The sequence below is a fragment of the Haemaphysalis longicornis genome, unplaced genomic scaffold, assembly GCF_048455015.1.
Source record: "Haemaphysalis longicornis isolate Haplotype H1 unplaced genomic scaffold, Haemaphysalis longicornis Haplotype H1 scaffold_1, whole genome shotgun sequence".
Taxonomy (NCBI): Eukaryota; Metazoa; Arthropoda; class Arachnida; order Ixodida; family Ixodidae; genus Haemaphysalis; species Haemaphysalis longicornis.
Genome location: NW_027526203.1, coordinates 444,322,580 through 444,343,296, shown reverse-complemented (window position 1 = coordinate 444,343,296; position 20,717 = coordinate 444,322,580). Strand labels below are relative to the sequence as shown.

The following is a 20,717-nucleotide window of genomic DNA, read 5'->3' as shown; positions in this document are numbered from 1 at the left end:
CTCGTCAATAAAGCTGTGTACTAACGCCTTCTCGTCGCGCATCATTTCGAGCCACTCGTATACCGAACTAAGGTAGCCCAAGCTGAATCGAGCACTTAGCGCGCCGCTAGCATGTTGTCCGGATGCTACCTGAAGGCAGTCTTCAAGCAACGGCCCCTCTGACCAGCTCAGCTGCTTTTTTTAAAAAAGAGCAAAGGTTTCACCGGAGAAGGCCAGGCTACGTGCTTGGCTTCACCAGAACTCCGCATCGCTCGTCCGACGTTTTATTTTCGTAGGGGACGAAGTGCCAATGGGCCACTCATTGAAACTTTGGTTCCCGTCACCGGGCACTGCGGGGATCATTTCGGAGTGTTCGACTACGCCGTGTTAATAGACTCCGCGGGTAGTTTGAATTTGAAGCGTAATAACCACACCTATGTTTTTTTTTCCCACGTTAATTACGCAAATTAAACGCATCTTTCTCAACGGTACCCTAGATATGGAATTTTTCACGCAACACAGCGATGCGTCGCCAGCATGGAGCCCCAGTGAGACACTTACCTCCTCCTTTGGTCCCACCACTTTTTTAAATCGGGGTGTTGAGTGAAAATGGGTTTTAGGTGTGCTGTAGAATCCACCCGGAGGATAAGGGATTCACCATTTAAAACAGGTTCCCTTCCCCTTATTTATTTTTTCCTTCTTTCCTCCAACTTCATAAAAGAATATGTCAAATCCCACCCGTACCCGATTTGAATGAAAAATGAGCATCGGCTCTGTGGCATTGCACGAGGTAATTTTTACATCGCGCAATGCTACGGCACAAACACATTTCTCAACTAAACTGCTATTCATTCTCCCGTTTCTCCCGCAGTCGGTTGTTTGGAAACGTTAGGTGAAGCAGAGTCGATAACGTTCTTCAGAGCTATTCTTTTGTTCTATGGGGGAAAAAAATGCGTGCTCTGCTGCTACGGTTTGAAGCATGCGCATTTTCTTGAAGAATTAAGCCAGCTCTTAAATATTTCGCAAAAAATTCGATCAGGCACTTTGTCAACACTGAAAAAATACCTGGGTCTGCTACACCATTAAAGGGGCAAAGATGTAATGCTGAGGCCCAGTGTATGACTTGGCTTGAAATATCTGGCACGCACTATACGCCATCAAACAGTACTACAATATTATTAGTCAAACCGGTTCGCTTGAATTGCTCACTGAGGTACATTGTGAGGAAATAGGAAGCGGTTGAGAGTGTATGCCAGCCGAAAACTTCAACGCTTCCGAGCAATCATTTGCAGAGTTTCTGCGCACAGAATGACGAACGCGAACACAGAACTTGTTAAGGAAAAAAATAGAACCCTCATGCAGAGGGGGAAAAAAGCATAACAAAGCCATGTCAGAGTCAGAACCTTCGTTCTGCGTATATAGCCGGCTTTCCACAAATTTCGTTATTGTTCCCTGGAACGATAACAAAATTTGTGGATAGCCCTTATATTGCACTATTGTCACTATTGCAATAGTGACAAGAAAAAGCTTACATGCGTACCAGAAACAGAATGTTTTGAATCTCCTTTGACTCGACTGTGCCTGTCGTTGGGATCCCTTTCTGAGCATGGTAACTGTTCCAGTGCTCTGCATCGAGCTGAATTCCGTCAACGATGCGCAAGGCAAGAACCGGAAGAAGCAGAGACAGCGGTGTCTACATCGGCAGGGGCGCTTGACTTGTCCGGGCGGCGCAACAAGATTCATCGACTCAACCTAACGAGGAGCCCTAATACAATGAAGACACGACGGCGGGCCAAGAGCAGAGACAATCCCCGCGCAGCAGTAAGGGGCGGCGTGTCGCTTCTCCTCGCAACATATTTCCCAGATGGGCGCCGACTGGCGTTCCGTCCGTGGCCGGGGCGCCGGGTCGAGGTCCCCCACCGGGCTGCCGCCCCCCCTTCGGCGGCGGCCTCCCGCGACAGTGGCCGGCAACAGGCCGTCTGGCCCCCTCCGATGGGCCGGCCTGACAGCTTTAGCATCCAGCCTGTAACACCTGGTCCCGCGGCCGATAAATAACGGCATTCCGCGGGTTCGCCGCCGAGCGCCGCACTGACCGGGTGTCCCTGGGACGATCGGCCGTTGACAAGCGGCCGCGGCGCCGCCGCTGGCGTATTTATTGGACCGCGGGCCGGCGCGTTCCCCGTATGGCACCCCGTCGCTGCAGCGGCTCTGAGCGGCGCCGCATCCTCGGCAAAGGACGGCGCGCGCCCCGCGTCGGCTGCTACCGCTCTCGAGGAGCTTGTCTCGACGCGTGAAATCAGGAAGTGATGGCTTCTCGGCGGCGACGGCCAGCGACGCCCAGCAAGGCCCCTCGGTATACCTCTGGAGCAGTCTCTTCGGCGTCACGAACGCGTACCTCGCTCGGGGTTAGGAAACAGTTTCCCCCGCTCCTTGTCGCTGCTCTCCGACCCCGCATGAAGGAAAGCTATACCTGGCGACGCCTTCACGAAATTAACCTCGTTGTCGGTATGTTAGCAGACAAGTAAGTCGGCCGTCACAGGCCTATCTGCGCAACCGCTGCTGTATGCTACCTTGCGGACGCAATGGGGCAGTCATTGTACGAAGATAAATGCAAGCTTGCGCAAGAAAAGCTAAGTGAAACTAGGGCTTGAGTCTTCCCTTGCCAGGATGCCTATCCACGGATAAATTTCTCCCCTAAAAATACCAAAATATAAAAAATTTCCTCCAAGTACACGGCCATAAAGTCGCTCGGGAGAATAAATTGGCAAGTCTGATTATACGGTTCTGTCCGGCGGTTGCTAGTCTACGCCCTGTCGTGAAGCGCACGTAAACTGAGGCCTCCTATTCTTAACGTCGAAGTTGTTTTTATGTTTACACTATCTCTGAGGCACAGTGATACAAACTAGCGCCAGCATTGTTTTTCCGATCTTGATTGAACAACGGATCCGAGGCAGCCTGGCTGGCGATGGGGGACGCTAGTGTCGCTTACCCAAACAAAACTGAATTCCATTGCAGGCCCTCACAATACAACATTAGAGTACTTTGTGACTGAGGTGGACGCACGGTGGTGAACCTAGTACTCTTTTGGTCAATAAAAGGAAAGTACAGGCCGTAGGTTGAGTTCTAGTGAGCTAGGTTACAGGCATAGGGGCTGCAGGCTTCATAAAACTACGAGGACATTCAGCAGCCCCTTCTGATGAGGTAGGAATCCCGAGAGCATTAGTGTTCATGACAACGACAATTAGTGTCCTTATTGTCATCATCCTTTGCCTTTTGCGTCTTTGCATCGCTGATACCTCTGTAATTAGCATGCTGCTCAAATTACTCCTGTGGGCCTCAGCACACGTCTCTCACACACCTTTCTGAGTCGCAGGCCCCAAAGCGTGCTCACTAGGCCCACGGTTAGGCGGCCAGGGCCAGCTAGTATCGTCGAGATGTGGTGGCGTCGGGGGTGTATATGATAGCCTCACATTCCCGAGGCCCTGGGTTCGATTCCCGCCGAGACCCTAATTTACCGTCTCCATTTTTACTTAATTACTTAGCCCTGTTCATGGGAGCTTCGGTGCAAAATTTGGCGTTGGCCGGAGCATTCTTTGACCTGTTTGTTTTTCTATGAGCCGCTGGAAATTTTATGTACCAGCTCTCGGCCACGACGCTGTATTTTGGATCTACCGATAATCGTTTCGCATTAAAAATTCGCAACGCTGCCGTCGTTCGCGCTTGCAAGGTGAATGAAGTTCACCGCTACGAGAATCCGGCAAAACTTATCAATCTTTTCATATTGCTACCATCTCAACGCGGGTGGACAACAATATTCACCGAAAGTACACATGCTCATTGCAGTCTGTAACGTTGAATTCTGCCCCAAAATATTCTTTCTACCGCCTACTCGAACAGCGCATCAAGTGGAACGCACGATAACGTCTCAAGAGAGTGTTCGCTTTTTCCTTTCATTTTTTTTTCGGCTTCACCAGTTCACACTGTACGCACTATCTCTGATCTCTGATCCCTTACCCTCTAGAACCTTTTGTTTCTTCGCTGCGAACGTTGAGTGCACTGTGTATTCTCGGGGTGATCAGCCGTAGTTTGACCAGCGGTGCAGTTATATCAAATGGGCACCGCATTCAGGTATAATTTTCCTCCCAGCCAATGGCATGCCAGCACACGACCGACGACACCGCGCGCAACGAATACGTGTTCCATTGATTGGCCGGTCCCCTGCCGGCGCGCCGTAAAATGAACACCTCTAGCAGTCACTTCCCATTCAAACACACGCTAACTTCGAAAATAATTACGAGTAGTTGTGCACAATTTCGGAGAGCGAGCTTCGTCAGGGCCGTGTACGTTCCTCGCTGTTTAGTCAATTGGCTTCGCATTTGAGCGCTCGAGTGCTGCGGCAGAGTGATCCGTCCAAGTGTCAGTCGTGCCAAAAGCTGCGCCAACGGACGGCAGCGGGCTTCTGCCCTCCTCCGCGCCGTACGGAACAGTGGCCGACGATGGTCGACAGAGGCTGCATTCGCGGCACGGCCACGCACGGCGTCCGTTCTCTCGGACAGCCGAGAGCCGAGAGGCGGCGAGCGAGAGCGGCCGTTCGCCCCGTCGGCGGCGTTCGCGGGCCACAGGAGCGCGGGGCACCTGCTGCCATGCGCGCTCAAGGCTGCGTGCCGCGGTCGCGCGACCCCGGGGCGCGCCACCCGGTGAACCCGAAAAGAAGGGGGACCCCTCGGGCCGGCCGATCGAAGCAGCCCTGGTCGACGGCCACGCGCCGGAACGTGACACCGCTAATTGGGAGCCGGCCGCCGCAGCTGGCGCGCACCCAGACGTGGCGGCCGACGTCGGCGAAGGTCGCGTTCGGAAAGTCTGTTTTTCCCCGCGCGTTGCGTCACTCGTGATGCCACAAAGGAGGTCCGGGATGTACACGCTCGGGTTATTTTTGGCCCTCTCCAGAGGCAGCCTCCTCGCGCTTGCCCACTCTCGGACATCTCTTGCGCCCCATTTCTGCATACGCCTTTGTGTCAGCGTTCCGCCTTTGACGCCTACCCTGGTCGCCACGGCTCACTGAGCGCGCTGACTCAGGCGCAGCCTTACGGGTCACCCGGCTGCGCGCACAGGTGGGCAGGAAGGCGGGCACAATGGTTTGATGTGACGAGAGCCATTCACTGGACACCCGATGACAATGGGGTCACTGCATCTTCAAGCTTCCGCTCGCCGACTACACTTCTTCGGGCCCGCACGCGGAATATCGGCGCCGAGTTAAAGTTGGCGACCCGGGATCGCAGGTGTTCGAGGGGAGCACAGGTCGGTCGGAATACGTTCGCCCGCGTCTGTACGCTTGGACCCGGGGGCACCACGCGCTTTTAACCGCATTTGCAGAATTTGTGATTATTTTTCCTCCCTTTATTTTGTTAGTTTTGTGCGCCGGGCTCCAGTTATGTACTCGACTCCACATCAAACTTTTCACCTGAATAACCGGTCTTCAGAATTTTTTGGGACATTTCTTCGCATTTGTGCCCTGAACAAATTCTATCAAGAATTGTTATAAAATACGGTTAGACTTGACTTCTTTAAAAAGTCTCGCTGTGCATTTTCGGAATGGAGATGAGTATAAACAAGAAGAGCGGAACTCGGGGGCAGCTTTGTTCTCATGTAATATAGCGCGTGGGATGGCGAGACGTTGGATGGCTACAAACCGCTCGAAAGCTACCTTAACGGGGCAGTATGCAAGAGCAAAAAGTATTTCAAACGCTACAGCTGCTAGAAGTGACCACTGCGCCTTGGCGCCCCACTATCCCCACGTCAGTGCGTGGTACACAACATTACGGTCTGCTGTAAAAGGAAGCTGTCACATTAACGCCGCATTGTTCTATTGAGGTATGGGGGGAAATCCGGCAGTTCCTTAATAGTCACAGACGCGTCCTTGACGCCTGTGTTTGTAACAGCCGCACCCTTCTCCCCGAGAATTTAAATGCTTCAAAGCCCAGATTACATTTATGCATAAAAATAAATAAATCATCTGTTAGCTTACTACCTTTATTTCTCGAGAAAAATAGACAGAAAGCGGGTATCATTGCTGTTTACAGTTCGTAATTTATAATAATAAGTTTTACAAGTAATGAGCCGCTAAATGCGTTGCCATGAACACCCTGTTTCCGGCCCGTAGGTTCAATTTCAACTAATGTTACCCTTTAAGTTAGGGTTTGAAAACAAAAAAAAATATAAAAGAAAAGAAAAAACATTATATATATATATATATATATATATATATATATATATAGAGAGAGAGAGAGAGAGAGAGAGAGAGAGATAGAAAAGGTTCGTGGCTATAAGGTTAACTGTACGATAGAGAAGTCACATTGAAAAACATAACAATATTTATTCTAACGTTTCGACCGCGAAACGTTAGAATAAACATTGTTATGTTTTTCAATGTGACTTCTCTATCGTGTGTATATATATATATATATATATATATATATATATATATATATATATTTGAGATTGTAGAACTCTTCCCTACTTTCGAAAAATATGGGAAAAAAGTTCGCATGCGGATCTAATCACCCCCTTTCTAAGCAACCAGGATTTCAGACGCGTAAAAGCGGGCCCGAGTTGACGTTGTGGTCAAGTCATTTATGAAGTTTTCAATTACAAACCACTTCAACGGAACAAAAGAGGGTGTGCTTCGGGATACCGAGAGCGGCGGCCCGAGTGGCACAACAGACTCGAATGGTAGTGTGACGGTTGACGGAGTATCATACGTAAGCAGTGGGTTTACTGTTTGTACCTATTTTTCTTTTGAATGTTTTCCAAATAAAACATTATTCCTTGCGCCCGTCTCGCCAAGATACCGTCACGAAAAAAAGCGGCGGTGATAAGGGGGGAGGGGGGGGAGGTGATTTATGTTTTTCGAGTCTAAGCACCCCCCCCCCCCCCCCCCTCACTTTGGGCATCGCGAGGGTGGAAAAGAGGGGCTGCTTAGAATCGAGTAAATACGGTATATTCGAATAGTATTCGAATAGTGGCAGCGTGATCAACAGTAAATTTTCGCATTTCGCTTCTCGCAAAACACAGCCATCGTTACTCTGAATTAAGTGAGTGGGCTTCACAGTGTTACGTGCGAGTGTAGAGTGAAGCACGCTTGGGGTTTTCTTACGCATGAACACGGGGCCTGCACACGCCGCCTCTTACAGCTGACGTTGTAAAAGGTAAATTATGCTGTGTTTGCTACACGCTTATCGGTGTTCGCACGCGTTATAACCAAAAAAGATACGCACTAATTTTCTGATTAGCTCATTTTTTGCTCCAAACTTTTGTAAACTCTTGGCTATACATGGGAAGGAGCGTACGTAAGTTAGAAAGTGAACACGGCCGACTTGTTGCTAGCAAAATATTTTTTCGCCTGCACGTGTAGTAGAAAATTTGCAAGACAGGCCATGTATAGCTTTGTGAAGATTCAGATCACAAATAACAGACGAAGCAAATGTACTGTGGGCCAAGAATAATTGCGGCATTAAAAACGCTGTGGACACTTCTTAAACGTTGCTGCCATGTTGAGTAGTTTACGTGGCACGACTCAGGAGGTTAGTTGCTCAAGTGTGGGAACGCAACGAAACGGGCTGCTGTCTTTGAAATACGGGGAAGATACCGCACAGTGGCAGTCGTAGAGTTGCAAACTGGATGGTAAACGTAGAGATTGAAGAAAACAAAACAAAACGTCCCTTTAAAATATTCTGGAACAAAGTTGCCGCAAACCGCCACATCTGTGAAGTACTTTTGAAAACTGAGAATTGAGGGGTAGGCACATAAAAAGGTTTTTTTTTTAAATCGGTGATCACGTGGAGGGTTGCTCATGAGGCTCGAAGTAAATATCAGCACGACCGCGAAACGAGTATTCGCCATGGCTGCCTCCCTGATTTATTTCATTGGAAGTAAAGTGGGTCTCGATCTCGTTACTAGCACTGCACCACTATCCGGGCACCTCAGCTGCTGCGCAACTCAGTATGGACATGCCATGAGGACAACACGGCTGTTCATCATCGCGCTACTGGCCAACCCGAAACGAACTTCTCCCTCAAACTGCGACCACCAGAGGCCTTCCCGTCGTACCTGGTTAAACGAAATTTTGCCTGGGTCTCGAAAAACGTTAGCGGCCGGACATGTTGCCGTTTGTTTTGAAGTTGAAAGCCAGAGCTCGTACTACTTTCTGCAACCACACGCTTCCCATCCCACACAGAGTCTGCAGAAAGCAGCAAGAAACGGGCGGCCCTTTTCAAACTGTAATGCAGAACACGTATAACGTAACTACCACAGCCAAAATTTGCCATTCCCTTACAGTAATCAGACATGATTGAATTCAATGCAGTGTGCTTGGAATTGGAGCAACAGGAATTGGATCTGTTTTCCGCTATCCCACGCTCCCCATTGAAGCAGGCAGGTATTGGTCAAGCTTTTCTTCGCATATGGCCTCTGTCGGTGCTAACACTTACGGCGGACTGCCCGCGGACGTTTCACCTGCAGGCGACGCGTCGTAAGGGTCCCCCACACCCTCCAGGGCAGCACGAACGCGGGGTAGACGGGTGGGGTAGCAAGACTCAGGGTAAACGCCGCATTTAATGAAGGTAGAATAAAAATGGTATTGGGGTATTTAGTGGAAATCATCGATGAAAAGTACATCTGCTTTGCCACGATGAACCTGAAGGATCAATCGTAGTGCAAATCGGCATGCTTTCATTGCGCGAAGTAACAGCGAAGACCACATGTTCGCGCCAAATGTCGCGCTTTGGGTGTCGTCACTGGCCTACTTTCCCGCTTTGATTGCCGCGATTGGCCTTCTCGGTGCTTTGTGGGGAAGCGCACTGGCGGACATTTTCAAGGGTGCGACACAAACGTCGTGTCCAAGCTAGCGCGATAGCTCTCGAGACCTTACTGTCGGACACGGAGTCTTTTCCGCCCCCATTGCTCCCGCTCGAATTCTTCGTCGGATCTGGGCGCACCGCTCGACGCATCTCCTCATAGAGGCCGAATTCTTCGTCCGATCTGGGTGCGCCCCGCCTCTTTGCACAGATCGCGCGTGCACGGACTCGCAGTGGCCAGCTCATTGAATTTCTCCCCCTCCCCCGGTGCTGATCGGAGGAGTGGAGAGAACGAGCAGCAGTGAAAAGTGGCGCGCGATCTAAGCCGGTAAGGAGCGGCCAGCGCCGCCGTGACGGTCCGGAGAATGATTGGAGCCATAGATCTTTCGGCGCTGCAAGCGAGACAGGCCGTTAGCAACGCCCGCTGGCCGAAGCGCTGCAATTAGGCACAACGGGAGCGCGGCCTTCGCGCCCAGCGTCGGTTGACCGAAACGCGCGTTGCTGCTCTGTCGCGGCGTCGCCCGTGTGCGCATGCACGCGCCACGAGCGCGGCGGCTATCGGCACGAGATCTCGGTGCATATGACCACGCCTGCGGCCCGAGAGTCCGTCGCCTGTCCTTGCTGCTGCGGCTGCATTGTTGGGGCGCTTCGTGCCATTACGCCGGGGCCCGGCTGCCGTCGTGCGCTTTCCTCCGCGCAGGTCGTGTTTCTCGAGCCAATTTATCGTGCAGTGAGTTACCGTGCCCGGAATAAATTTCCAGACCCGCCATAAGACGTATTCGCTAGTTACATAAATATCAACGCAATAATCAAAGAAACGACGCGCAATAAGTACACATGCAAGCAATGAGTCAGTTTGTTTCGACCCTTATTTAGCGGACCGCGAATTATCTCTGTAGGCTAACCTACGATGTGAGCGCATAGCTCTGAGCGCACGTGGGTTTTCCCTCTGTGGGCGCGCGCCTGTTAATTTTAGTTCTGTCCATCCGCGATGTTCACCCTTTCTAGAGTTCACCTTCCCAGACTTTCCGTCTGTGATTCACCCCAATAACGAGGTTTCTCCCTCGACTCAGACCCAAAGCACACGTGACTGGAGGGCTTACTTAACGCGATTTCTTCCTGTGTGTTTACCCAGGGTAGAAGATAGCCAATTCCTTTCCCTAAGATCACACGACGTCAACGAAACATCTGGCGGCTGGATTCGAAGCCAAATACCGGTGCAGATACAATACGCTCTACTGCTGCAGCCGTGTCAACCAATTCCGTCCTCTTTGCTTCCTGAGGGCTTATTCTTGCTCCAGCGTGGGTGAACTGTCTGTAAAAGCGAAAGGCAGTGCACACAGGGGAGGCCCCATTGCGGGCCGCACGTGATGTGCGCTTGGCTGGTGGTCGGCCGCTCCGTGCAAAGTGAAGAGGGCGAGCATCACGCGCCCCAGTCGTGACGCTGCTCACCCTCGTCCTGATTGAGCACGTTTATCCGCCCCTCTAATAGCGAGGCGCTTGCGGTGCGTCGCAAATGCATCACGTTACGGGCACTGAGCCATCGACGGGCCCGCCTTAGTGAGGATCGAATCTGCGCGCTATCATTGCAAATACTATTTTTTTACAATATTTCTCTTAGCAGTCGTGTAGCCAAGTTGGGCTATATATATTTTTTGCTTCTTTGCATCGAGCGCCAGTGTGTGTTCTGAGTAGTCAATATCATAGCCGGTGTGGTGAACAATGAGAAAAAGAAATTGTCAGATCCGTGGTAAATAAACACGTAAGTGTTATTCTTAGACATAGCTTTCGGCAGAACGCGGATGAAATACTGTCGAATCCGTACTAAAGGTTTGCTAAAGCGCGTTTGCTTCATCTTTAAAGGGACCCTGCAACACTTTGTTCAACTTTTTTTTCGAAATCTGGCAGAACGTAGTCACCCAACACACCCAGTACTTATATTGGGGAGTCACAAAGTAGCTCAGCCAAAAATCACTGCTCTATGCCCATCAGATAACTTGAAAAATCCCTCAATAGATTTGGTCTTGACGTTCTTCGACGGCCCGAATTACGTCACTGAGGCCATGTAGCGGCTGTTGGCCGGTTTTCCTCCAGTTACAGCAATGAACACTTTTCGATAGCAAGTTTAAAAATAAAGCCCCAAAAACAAAGCAGAAACGGAAGGCGTATCTGGTGCGACGAGCAAATCACACAGTGCCGCTCCGTGCTGGCGATAACTGTAGCTTTCTTTCCCAGTGCTTCCGGACGCGAAGGACAGAGTGAAAGCGTTTATCGTAAGTGTTTCAGGGTCCCTTTAACCTTGAACGTTCATTGAAATGTGATTTGTCAACCTATAGCCATTAATAGAGGAAGTACACTAAGAACTCCCCGTCTAGGGCATCCTCCCCCCACCGCTCCAAGATGACCTATCAAAGTGGCCGAGTGTGCGAATTCGGCGAATGACGAGGCCCCGCCCTCAGTTGAACTAAAAAATTGTATCTGCGCTGAGAATTCAATGCGCGATTCACCTCTTGCGGGCTGCTTCTGCGCACACTCATTGTTTTTTTTTTTACTCAAATCGTATGCTGAGCCTCGTCATCCTCATAATTTGCACACACGGTCACTTCGATTGGGCATCCTCGAGCTCTGTGGTGAAGACGATACGAGAATTGGTAAGAGTGATGGGGGAAGGCTACTGTCCTCACTTTCTTCTCTCCGCTACAACTGACTGAGAGGACCACGCCAGCTGTAAGGGGAAACGAACACGGCAAAAGGCACGCCCGAAAATTGACCTCTTTAAATTTGACAAAGTGTCAAAGAGGAAGAAAAAGGGCAACGGAGACAGGGCGTGCAATACTTCCATCTTCAAAACATCACACAAAGCAGCTAGCTACTTCATAAATCGCACTGGCTACGAGCAGTCAGGGTTCTTTGAATTGGCCTATTACGATGACAGCGATCCTTTTCAAACAGGGTTAAGGGCGCATCAAAGTCCAACTGCCATTTTTCTTGCCGAATATACACCCGGGCTAGGGAAACGCTCCGTAGTGAATGGTTTCGGATGAATTTAAACCACCTGGAGACATTTAACACGCGCTCGCTGGAATCTTGTAGGCACGGTTATTTTAATTTCAGCCTGTATATCATAAACACAGCCTCGGCGTTCGGGAGTCAAACCCGTGTGTTCGTGCTCGGCAGCACATTGGCTTAGCCACTGAGCCACCGTGGTGAGTTATCAAGGACGCGTAACTTTAAAATATGGTTAGTACAGGGGTTGTTTAAATTGGAGATTTTTCCCCGTGGTATTAAAAAACAGATACAGTAGGACGTCGAGCATGCTCGCTCTTTTCAGCCCGAGGGCAAGGCTTCAATGATCAGTTCGTTTCCCCAACCTGTAAGAGTGCATAAAGCGCGCACACCGCAGAGCACTCATTGTCAAAACGCGGAGCGCGAAACCGCTCAGCCACTCGCTGCGGGGACAACGAGACCGAGTGTCGCGTTCCGCTATGCCCCGCGAAGGAAGGCGTGGGGTCGCCCCGGCGCTTGAACTCTAGCGGCGGCCGGAGCTGCGCGTTTCCCACGGCGTCGGCCGCTTATCGGCCCCGCGAATCGGAGCCCCGACCCACGCAGTCTAATTTGGCGCCTAATGCCGTCGGGAGCGGTCCGGGGCTGCCGCTGCCGCCGCCGCCGAGGAACCGGGCCCTAATCGGCCCCCGCTGCGGCGGAGGTGTCTGCGGCGGCTGCTCCAACCCTTTCGCGGCGGCGGCCAGCGCGCAAAGTATAGGGGTGCCGGCTCCTTCCGCGCTCTCCTCCGGGACGACGCGCACGCACGCCGCGGGCGCCCCTTGTCGCTTCGGTCGCCGCTCGTTAGTGCTCCACATTTGCTCGTTTACGGCCGCGTAGGACGCGCCGCGGAGGCTGTGCGCGCCGAACGTCGTGTCCCTGGTTAAGTGGCCGATCCGCATGCATCCTTCCGCGTTCTCATCATGCGTGCGGTCCCCGCGAGGCTCCCCAGGAACTGCTCGTCCCGACCGCTGCGGAAACGACCCTGTCCCGGCTCAAAGGGCGCATCCCGTACTTTAGTCTGCCCTCCCCGCAGTTCGTGCACAGGGATGCCCTAACCACGGCTCCTGAAAAGTGCTCGAGAGGGGGACGCTGACAAAGAAGAATGGTTTCGCAGCGACCTCTGCAACAACGCCACTGCAGCAGGTTCGGAAGAATGGGCTCGTCGTGTGGTTGAAAAAAGTAATTACCCAAAGTACAACAAATGATACTTTGGTTGAAATTAGATGTTAAAATTGCTGTATTGGAACCAGTCATTCTTTACGGTGAGTTCATTACTCAAATATTCTACAAAAATACAGGTAATTTAAAAGTGAGCTACACCACAGGTTTTACGCCTAATGTTTAGCGTTTGAACTGTACACAGCAAAAGGGTCCGATTTGAACGCAACCTTCAGCAACTAAGCTATTTTTGAAAGATAAAAAACCGATATTAGGCATTCACACATCTAATTATGTAATCCACCACAAAATTAGAACTACTTCGTCTACTCTTTCTTTGGTGATCAAGTTTGATTGCCCCACAAGTTTCCTTGCTTGTATATTTTTCTGTCTTTTCCTCGGCGTTCATTCGCATGTGCTTGGCGCCACTGTCGCATTGGAAGGGCGGATTCATGTCTTTCTACTTTATGTTTCCGTTTATTATACACTTTGGGGAAATCCCATGGTTAAACTTCACCACAACGCACTGAAGTGACCAGTCCCTGCCGTCAACAAAGCGAATGCGGCGAATGACAGCGATGTCCCCAACCTTTCACTCAAAATTGTGATCTGCACTGCGGCACTCCGAAATGCAGAACGTCATGCCTGCAATGCGTAATGCCACAGCGTCGGCCGAACTTTCGAGGCATATGGTATGCTCAACACCGCCATTCGCAAAAATTTCATCGCACGCAATGCAAGCATGACGTTCGGCATTGCGGAATGCCGCAGCGCAGTTCACATTTTGGAATGAAATGTTAGCGAAATTGGTGTCAGTCATTCCCCGAACTTGCTTTGTTTGCGGCACAGAGCAGTCACTCGAGTGCATTGTGGCGAAGCTGAACCACGGGACTGCATTGATACAGCACTGCACGGCAGCGTCTGACGTCTGTAATAGAAAAACGGCTCCTAAACCTCCTTATGGCATCGACGCGTTTCCTATGCCAGCAGATGTAGTATTAAGCCCACTGTAACGCTTTGAGGTGTAACGACACTAACCAGTACCCGCAGCTTGGACTATCGTGAGTTCAGCGTTGAGTGGCCCGTCGTTAGACTCAACGTTGGGACAACCTAACGTCAAGACAAACAAGGTCTTTAACACATATCCGTGGAGGTGTATTGTCCAAAACTTCCCCAAGATTTTTAATTTCATGAGAATCCCGATATCCATACAGTGTTACACACCCCCAGAGCAACACATACCCGCCTCACGCAGCGGCGCAGCAGTTTCTAGCGATCCAAGCCACTCTGCATGGCAACGTATACAGTACCGTTATGGTGTCCGAAGCATCTGCATCGTCGGCGGCCGCAGCATTGGCCGTCCACGCGTACACCGCAGATACCGCCCAGCAAAACTCGAAGGTGCCCTTAGCGACGTTCAGTTGGACAGTAATGCTGTCGCATCCACAACTCATAAGAAGTGCTTAGTTGTCCTCGGAATTTTTCCACCCTTTTAATTTCGTTTTCAGACTTTGCCGGCTTCTATTCTAATACATCTATTGTCCTATCGCTCTAATTGCTTAGGTGTCCGCGTATTTTTTTCTGAGTGGAGCACCTCTAACGTAGCACCTGCAGCGCAGATACGAAGCCACCGTTACGTCAATTATGTTTACCGCGTTTTGCTATACAGATCATTTTCTCCTAACTGCCTGCGCGAGTCTGTACGTCCACGGCGATCAAACTACTGAGCTTCTCTTGTAAGCATTCCTTATGCAATCCATTGAAAAAAGTATTATCATCATGTTGTATGCACTTTTAATTCTGGCACATCAAACGTAAGAAATAACGCTCCGTCTAGATGACATCATACTTTAACATTGTGCCGTTGGGACGCAGTCAAATATGTTGCCATAAACACTGAGCGTGCGTATTAACAGCGCACACGGGATGCTGGACCGTAGATTTTAGGATGCAGTATCATTCTCACCCACCAGCGGACGTCCCTGTGAGTTCCTGGCACATCTCGACGATGGACGCACGTCGTTCAACATCGACATTTAGCGCTCGTATCCAGTGGAAGCGCAGCGGTTCTTGTGCGACGCGATGCGAGCGATGGTCCGCCGGCTAAGAAGCGAATGTTCGTTAGGCCCGATGATTGCAACCTTCGGTTGACAGTGCCTTTGCATGTGGTGCCGGTCTTTACAACTCGCTTCCGTTGCCGCATCGTTGCCGTCCCGCGACGTTAAAGTGACGTCGAACTTCTAAAACCGGCTCTTACGTTCCAGCGCAATCAGCGCCGACTGGCCACGGCGTACATGCAATGCGAGTGCGTACACAGCGGTCGGAGAGGCGAAGGAAAGCGAAAGCGACAGAGGACGTGCCTGGACGCCCAAGACGCTTCCTGGGCAAAGCGGGCAGCGAGCGAGGGCAGTTCTGGTGTCCCAAGGGTCCACCAGAGCGACGCGTCCCAGAGCCGGCCGGTGTGACAGCGGCCGCAGCACGTGCTTACCATGGCGGAGCGTCATCGTGCGCGCAACATCGTCGAGCGAGTCCGTTGCGTGCGGCGTGGCAGGTGGCGCGCTCGCAGGTAGCCCGAGTGAGTGCCGCCCTCCCAGAGACGCTTACTCATCGCGCGCTCCTTTCTCGCTGTCCAGCCGGCCCTCGCCCTCGTCCCGATCGCGAAATCGCCGTCGGACAGCATGTACGGGCGCGAGGAAGGACGCGCGCATGAACGGCCGCCGCGCAAACCCCGGGGCGATCGGCAGCACCAAGCAGTCTCGAAAAGCTGCCAGGCGAGCCCACCTCCTTGCCAGTCTTGCAGCCGCCGATCTGGCTGCCCCAGGCAGTCGCCGTCTGGGATCCCGCTCACGTAAGCGCGCGCACCACACCCCTTTGACCGGATGCACCATTAGCAGCCCAGCGGTGGCCCACTTGGCCGGACTCTGGGTCTGGACCGTGCGCCGGGAACAGCCCAGAACAGCGGCCTTGACCCTCTGAAGCGGGCCGTCCGGGTAGCGGCCGCCGCGCGCGGATCTGTTTGTCCGCGCACCCGCGGCGAACTCAACGAGCACGGCACGTAGAAAACACGCGACAAAATCAGGAGGTCCTCTCTCGACTCGAATTCGGGAGAGTGAGTTACCTAGCTCTCCGATCGAAACGTCTGTTCCTCCATCGTTGCCTACAACCAACCGCACAGGGCCAGTCGTATCTCGGGCGAGGACTGCTGCTGGGTGGAGTAATTGTCATTGTTTTGAAGATGACGGGGTGTTTCGTCTGCCTGCCGTCAATTTCTCGGCATATGACAAAAAGCATTCGCTCTGGTGCGTACTTCTTTCATCGATAATTTTCCAAAATGGAGGATGTACATGAAAGCACATAATGGCCCCAGACGAGCAACCGGAATCAACGCCGTGTTGCCACTTGTCTTTCTACTTGACTGTGGTCATTTTGAGCTGTGATAGCCATGCACGAATATACGAACCCCCCAAGCCACCGTAGATATATCTTCAGCAGCAAGTGTAGCCCTGTCAAGGAGAGGGGGCTGTATGGTTGAAGTCTAGTAGTTATAATCTCTAATTGACCAAGACTTGCATGCATTCGAACCCATCCATCATGCACATGTCCACTATATGCACAGTATACGCTGCGAATATATCAGCATATATGTCGTCAAAAAGTGGACTTTGCGCAGGCGCGTTTCTTAGGGGACACAGCGAACACTCCTTGTGGTGTCGGACGGCGGCAGCGACGTATGCGTGTACAAGATCATCTCATTCTTGTCTTCCTGTTTTCAAACCTCCGGGCCCCGCTGTTTGAGTCTGCACCTGATCGGGAGCGTCGTAAATCCAGAGTCATCACCCCCTCTTCTAAATGCGCGAGGCGGCGCTTTTTACCGGGCTCATGCGATGGTTCACCTAAAGGCACTGGAACAATGGCCGAGGACCATGCGTCCCATCTGTTTCAGTTCTCAAGCCTATCGGAAGCTGTGGACGAGGCCTAACGTTTATCTCGCGCAGCTGCATAAGAGCGCGCACTCGCACGGCCCATCGTTTGTCTTTAAGCGCGCCATAAAGCCTTGACAGCACACAGGTACGGTGTGTGCAGGGAGCAGCGGGCTAGAATGTGATGCTCGAATGGGATGGGTTCTTTAAGAACACAAAATGCGCACGTGTGGTCCCCACCTTCCACAGCGTGAGACTGTCGGCATCCATGATACGATCCACGGGGCCTTGTGGTTTCGCAAGGGCTTCGACCAGCACGCAGATGCCCGTCGTATAGAACGCTGCGCTCTTGTAGGCTGCTTAGTGCCGCCACTGAGACGTTAAAAGCAAACCGATCCCTAACATTCGCCTACGTCCCGCTAAGTAAAACATGCGCCTTGTGCGAGCTGGTCCGTGCGCTTGTAAATAAAAAGCAGCGCGAGAAGACGTGACCATGCCAGAAACGTGCAAGACACGACGCTGCATATCACACACGCAGCGCCGTACATAAAGTGTCATGTGTATACTTGTATCTGAAACTTCCTCTTGAAAGAAAGTCCAGCGCAAGCCTTCCAAACACCAGAGTGGCCATATAGCGCATGAATACCCGCCTCGTTCTAATCTGAATGCCTCATTAGTGCATACGCGCTCGAATGAGTCGAGGCTTGTGATCGCGCCCCGCCCACATGTGAGATTAAACTGCTCTAATAAAGCGGGGCCACTCACGCGGGAAGGAGGCGACTTTTCTTCCGGTTCAGCACTGGTGCAACGCCAGACGGCTGGCGAGCCCGGTGGCCTCGGGTCGTCTGTTGCGAGCGGAAGCCACGGTCTCGAAGGGTGGTCAAGGCGCGTGGACCAAGTCACGCGACGGCACGTGGCCCCGTGCACGCCGTTCTGGCCAGCCGAGCACGCCCCGCATCTGGTGATCGGCTTCTCCCACGCGCGCCGGTTACGCGCCGCACGGCGAGGAACGCCCCTGGGCGCCCATCACGATTAGCCGCATAGCGCTCGGCGGCCGACGATACGCGCCCTCCTCACAGAAGGCGAGGGCGCTGGTCGCGAGGTCTCGGCAACACTTGGCCAGGGAGAGCATTGTCCAGAGCTGAACCGGAAAAGCAGCGAAAAGCGCGCCCGTCTGCATCTCTGTCCACACGCGGATTCTCCACGCACGCTCCCATCAAAGAGGCAGATGTAAAGTGTCTGCTCCCGTAAAGTCATGCTACCGTATTCAAATATCGTCGTGCGCCGCTACCTACGCAGCGACGATATTTGAATACGGTAGCATGAACGCGCGGTCAACGCGGCGGTGGGCCAAACCAACATGCGTACACGGCGAACGATGCCTTTTGCATACCAAGGTTGGACACGAACTCTCGTAACCTGTTCCTACTGCGCATACGCGGCACGTCGCCAGGATGAGCCGCATGCACCGAAAGCCACGAGATCCGTTCGTATTTCAATGCATCGTAATAGTACATGCGCGTAAATGTGAATTAACCAGGACGCATAAAAGCTAGGAAATAGAGATTCCGTATCTTCTGTACCGATGGCGCCCTTCAAGGACGGTAGCGGCGTCATTGAGCCTCTCGGAGACCACCATCTGCCGGAGTCTACGACCGAACAAGAAATTGAAGTGCAAGAACCGAGCGCTAACCCGAAGCGTGCAGGGCAGGCCCAGCGCCACGCCACCGGTATAGGTCACTTCTTTTTCCTCCAATGTTTCAACACTCAGCAATTTCCCCGGCAAGTGGGAAAGACTTGGGAATTTTCCTCACGAAACAAGTTCACTATTTCCTTTCAACATGCACAGAGATGATGAAGATATGGCGGAACGGGGGGCTTGCAGCGTGTATATACAGTCAGGCTGCGCGTTTTTTTTTTTTTTTTTTTTTGCTTGATGGAAAAGCTCACTAGGGTGATTTAAACGGAGATAAATTTCGATAAGGTATACGTATAAGGGAATTACATGCTGACTCAAAATCTTTGTAAATCTTTCTATATCCCACACCTTACTTCTAGTCATGTTTTCCCTTTCAATCGAACACTTTATTTCCCTTCGTGCCTTGTTCGCCATAGCTGCCGAAGACCTGTGTGACTACTGTCCTGATGCATACACGCGCGGAGAGTCGTTTCTTAAGCGAATTATGTGCAGGTTGAAAGCGCTCGTGCACGAAATGGCATTGGAGATCCCAAATTCGTCTCGTCTGGGCGTATTATAATGTTTCATCGATGCGCTGCAACGTCCTCACCACTCGTGTCGCTCATTAAACATTCCGTGCACTGGCAGAACATAGCCGAAGAAAGCACTTCTCAAGGATTAAGCCGCCTGTTGCATTGGCCGTGCGTGCCTCCCGTGTACGTGCAACTTCAGCGCACCGAAAGAGGAACTCCATGCCGTGGAACAAACTTGCAACTTGAATCTCGGTTGGATAAGAAGCCCTTTCCGCCTCTGTCTGCGCGTTTCAACTCCCTCGGGCCGCTTCCAGGGAAAGTCTTTGATCGACGCCAGAAAAACACGAAATGGGCAGCGCGGCTCTAAAGAAAGCAGCCATGCATCACTCGATAGAGCAGCGAACCAGTGCTGGGGCATCGTAGACCTGTTTACGGGCGGCCCACGCCCCGGTGTCATGTGACGCTGACAGTTGGGACAGCGGGCCGTTACGGCCCCCTTTCGCAACTCGTCCGAAAGGAGACAGGCTGGACACTTGAAAAACACCGAAATGCAGTACGACGCGGCTCACGTGCGTGCGTGTGTGGGCGGTGTGGGTTACTAACCCACCTTCTCCGAGAGCAGCGAGCCATGGGCGGTATTTGCCCAAGGCGTCTGCCGGCCAGCGAGAGCCGCGTTGTCGGCGCGCTCCAGTGCCTCTGGCGCGTAACAAGGCTCGAAAACAGTGAGGCCACGCCACCGCCGCTCCAAGGGCGCTTGTCGTAATGGTCGTAGACTCGCGGCGCAAGACAAGGCGATATTGAATGGGAGGAGGGAAATGAGCTTCTTTGCACACCCCCCGTTCCAGCATAGGTCGTTGCAAACAGGCTGTGCGCTTGAAGCAAAGCGGACCGACGGCTGCACGTTTTCTCTTCCCCTTGACCGTGGTCCGAATCTGGGCCCAAGCAGCATGATGGAGATGTCAACAATCGCCCGGCCGAGCGACCTCATATATACGCTGTCTACGTGTTTTTGTTCCTCGAGAGATTCATAGGGCTGCGGCTTGCGCAAAACGCTTCTCAATCGAGGCTGTTCGTAATTGCCGGTCATCTCGACGACCTCTCCCGTTGTTCCTTCTTTAGTCGCCGGTGACGTCTCTGGGCCACTGCACCCGCCGCCCCTCGGCGACCCAACCGGTGCGCCGGGTTGTGTACGACCGTAGCCAAAGAGGACTCTTTCGGAGCACGCCAATTGCTGACAGGCGACGCCTGCGAAGAGGCTAATTGCGGGCCATGTACAAAACTCGTCTGAGAGGTGCGTGCACTGCGGGAGCTGTCAGTATAATAGCCGCTTGCCTCTCCCCTCGGTCGACCGACTGCGGTCAGCGTTTGAGGAGCTCTTTCGCGAAGTCATAGGGTGAGACGAAGCTAAGGCGAGCCGAATGTACGTTTTGTCAGTGCGCACACATTATCAACGCCTTGTTTTCTTTTTTCGCAGGTGAGAACTAAGAAAATTTAGCGTGAAAGCTTGAATACTCCGCTGTTTACTAAAGAATAGTAACACGATGTAAGACGC

At 52.2% G+C, this 20,717-nt stretch overlaps 1 protein-coding gene across 1 annotated transcript in view; it reads right to left on the bottom strand.

Moving 5' to 3' along the window:
* The window catches only part of LOC144155880 (uncharacterized), a 144,615-nt gene that overhangs the window by 18,849 nt on the left and 105,049 nt on the right, over positions 1–20,717 (bottom strand). The gene's annotated exons all lie outside the window — the stretch shown is intronic.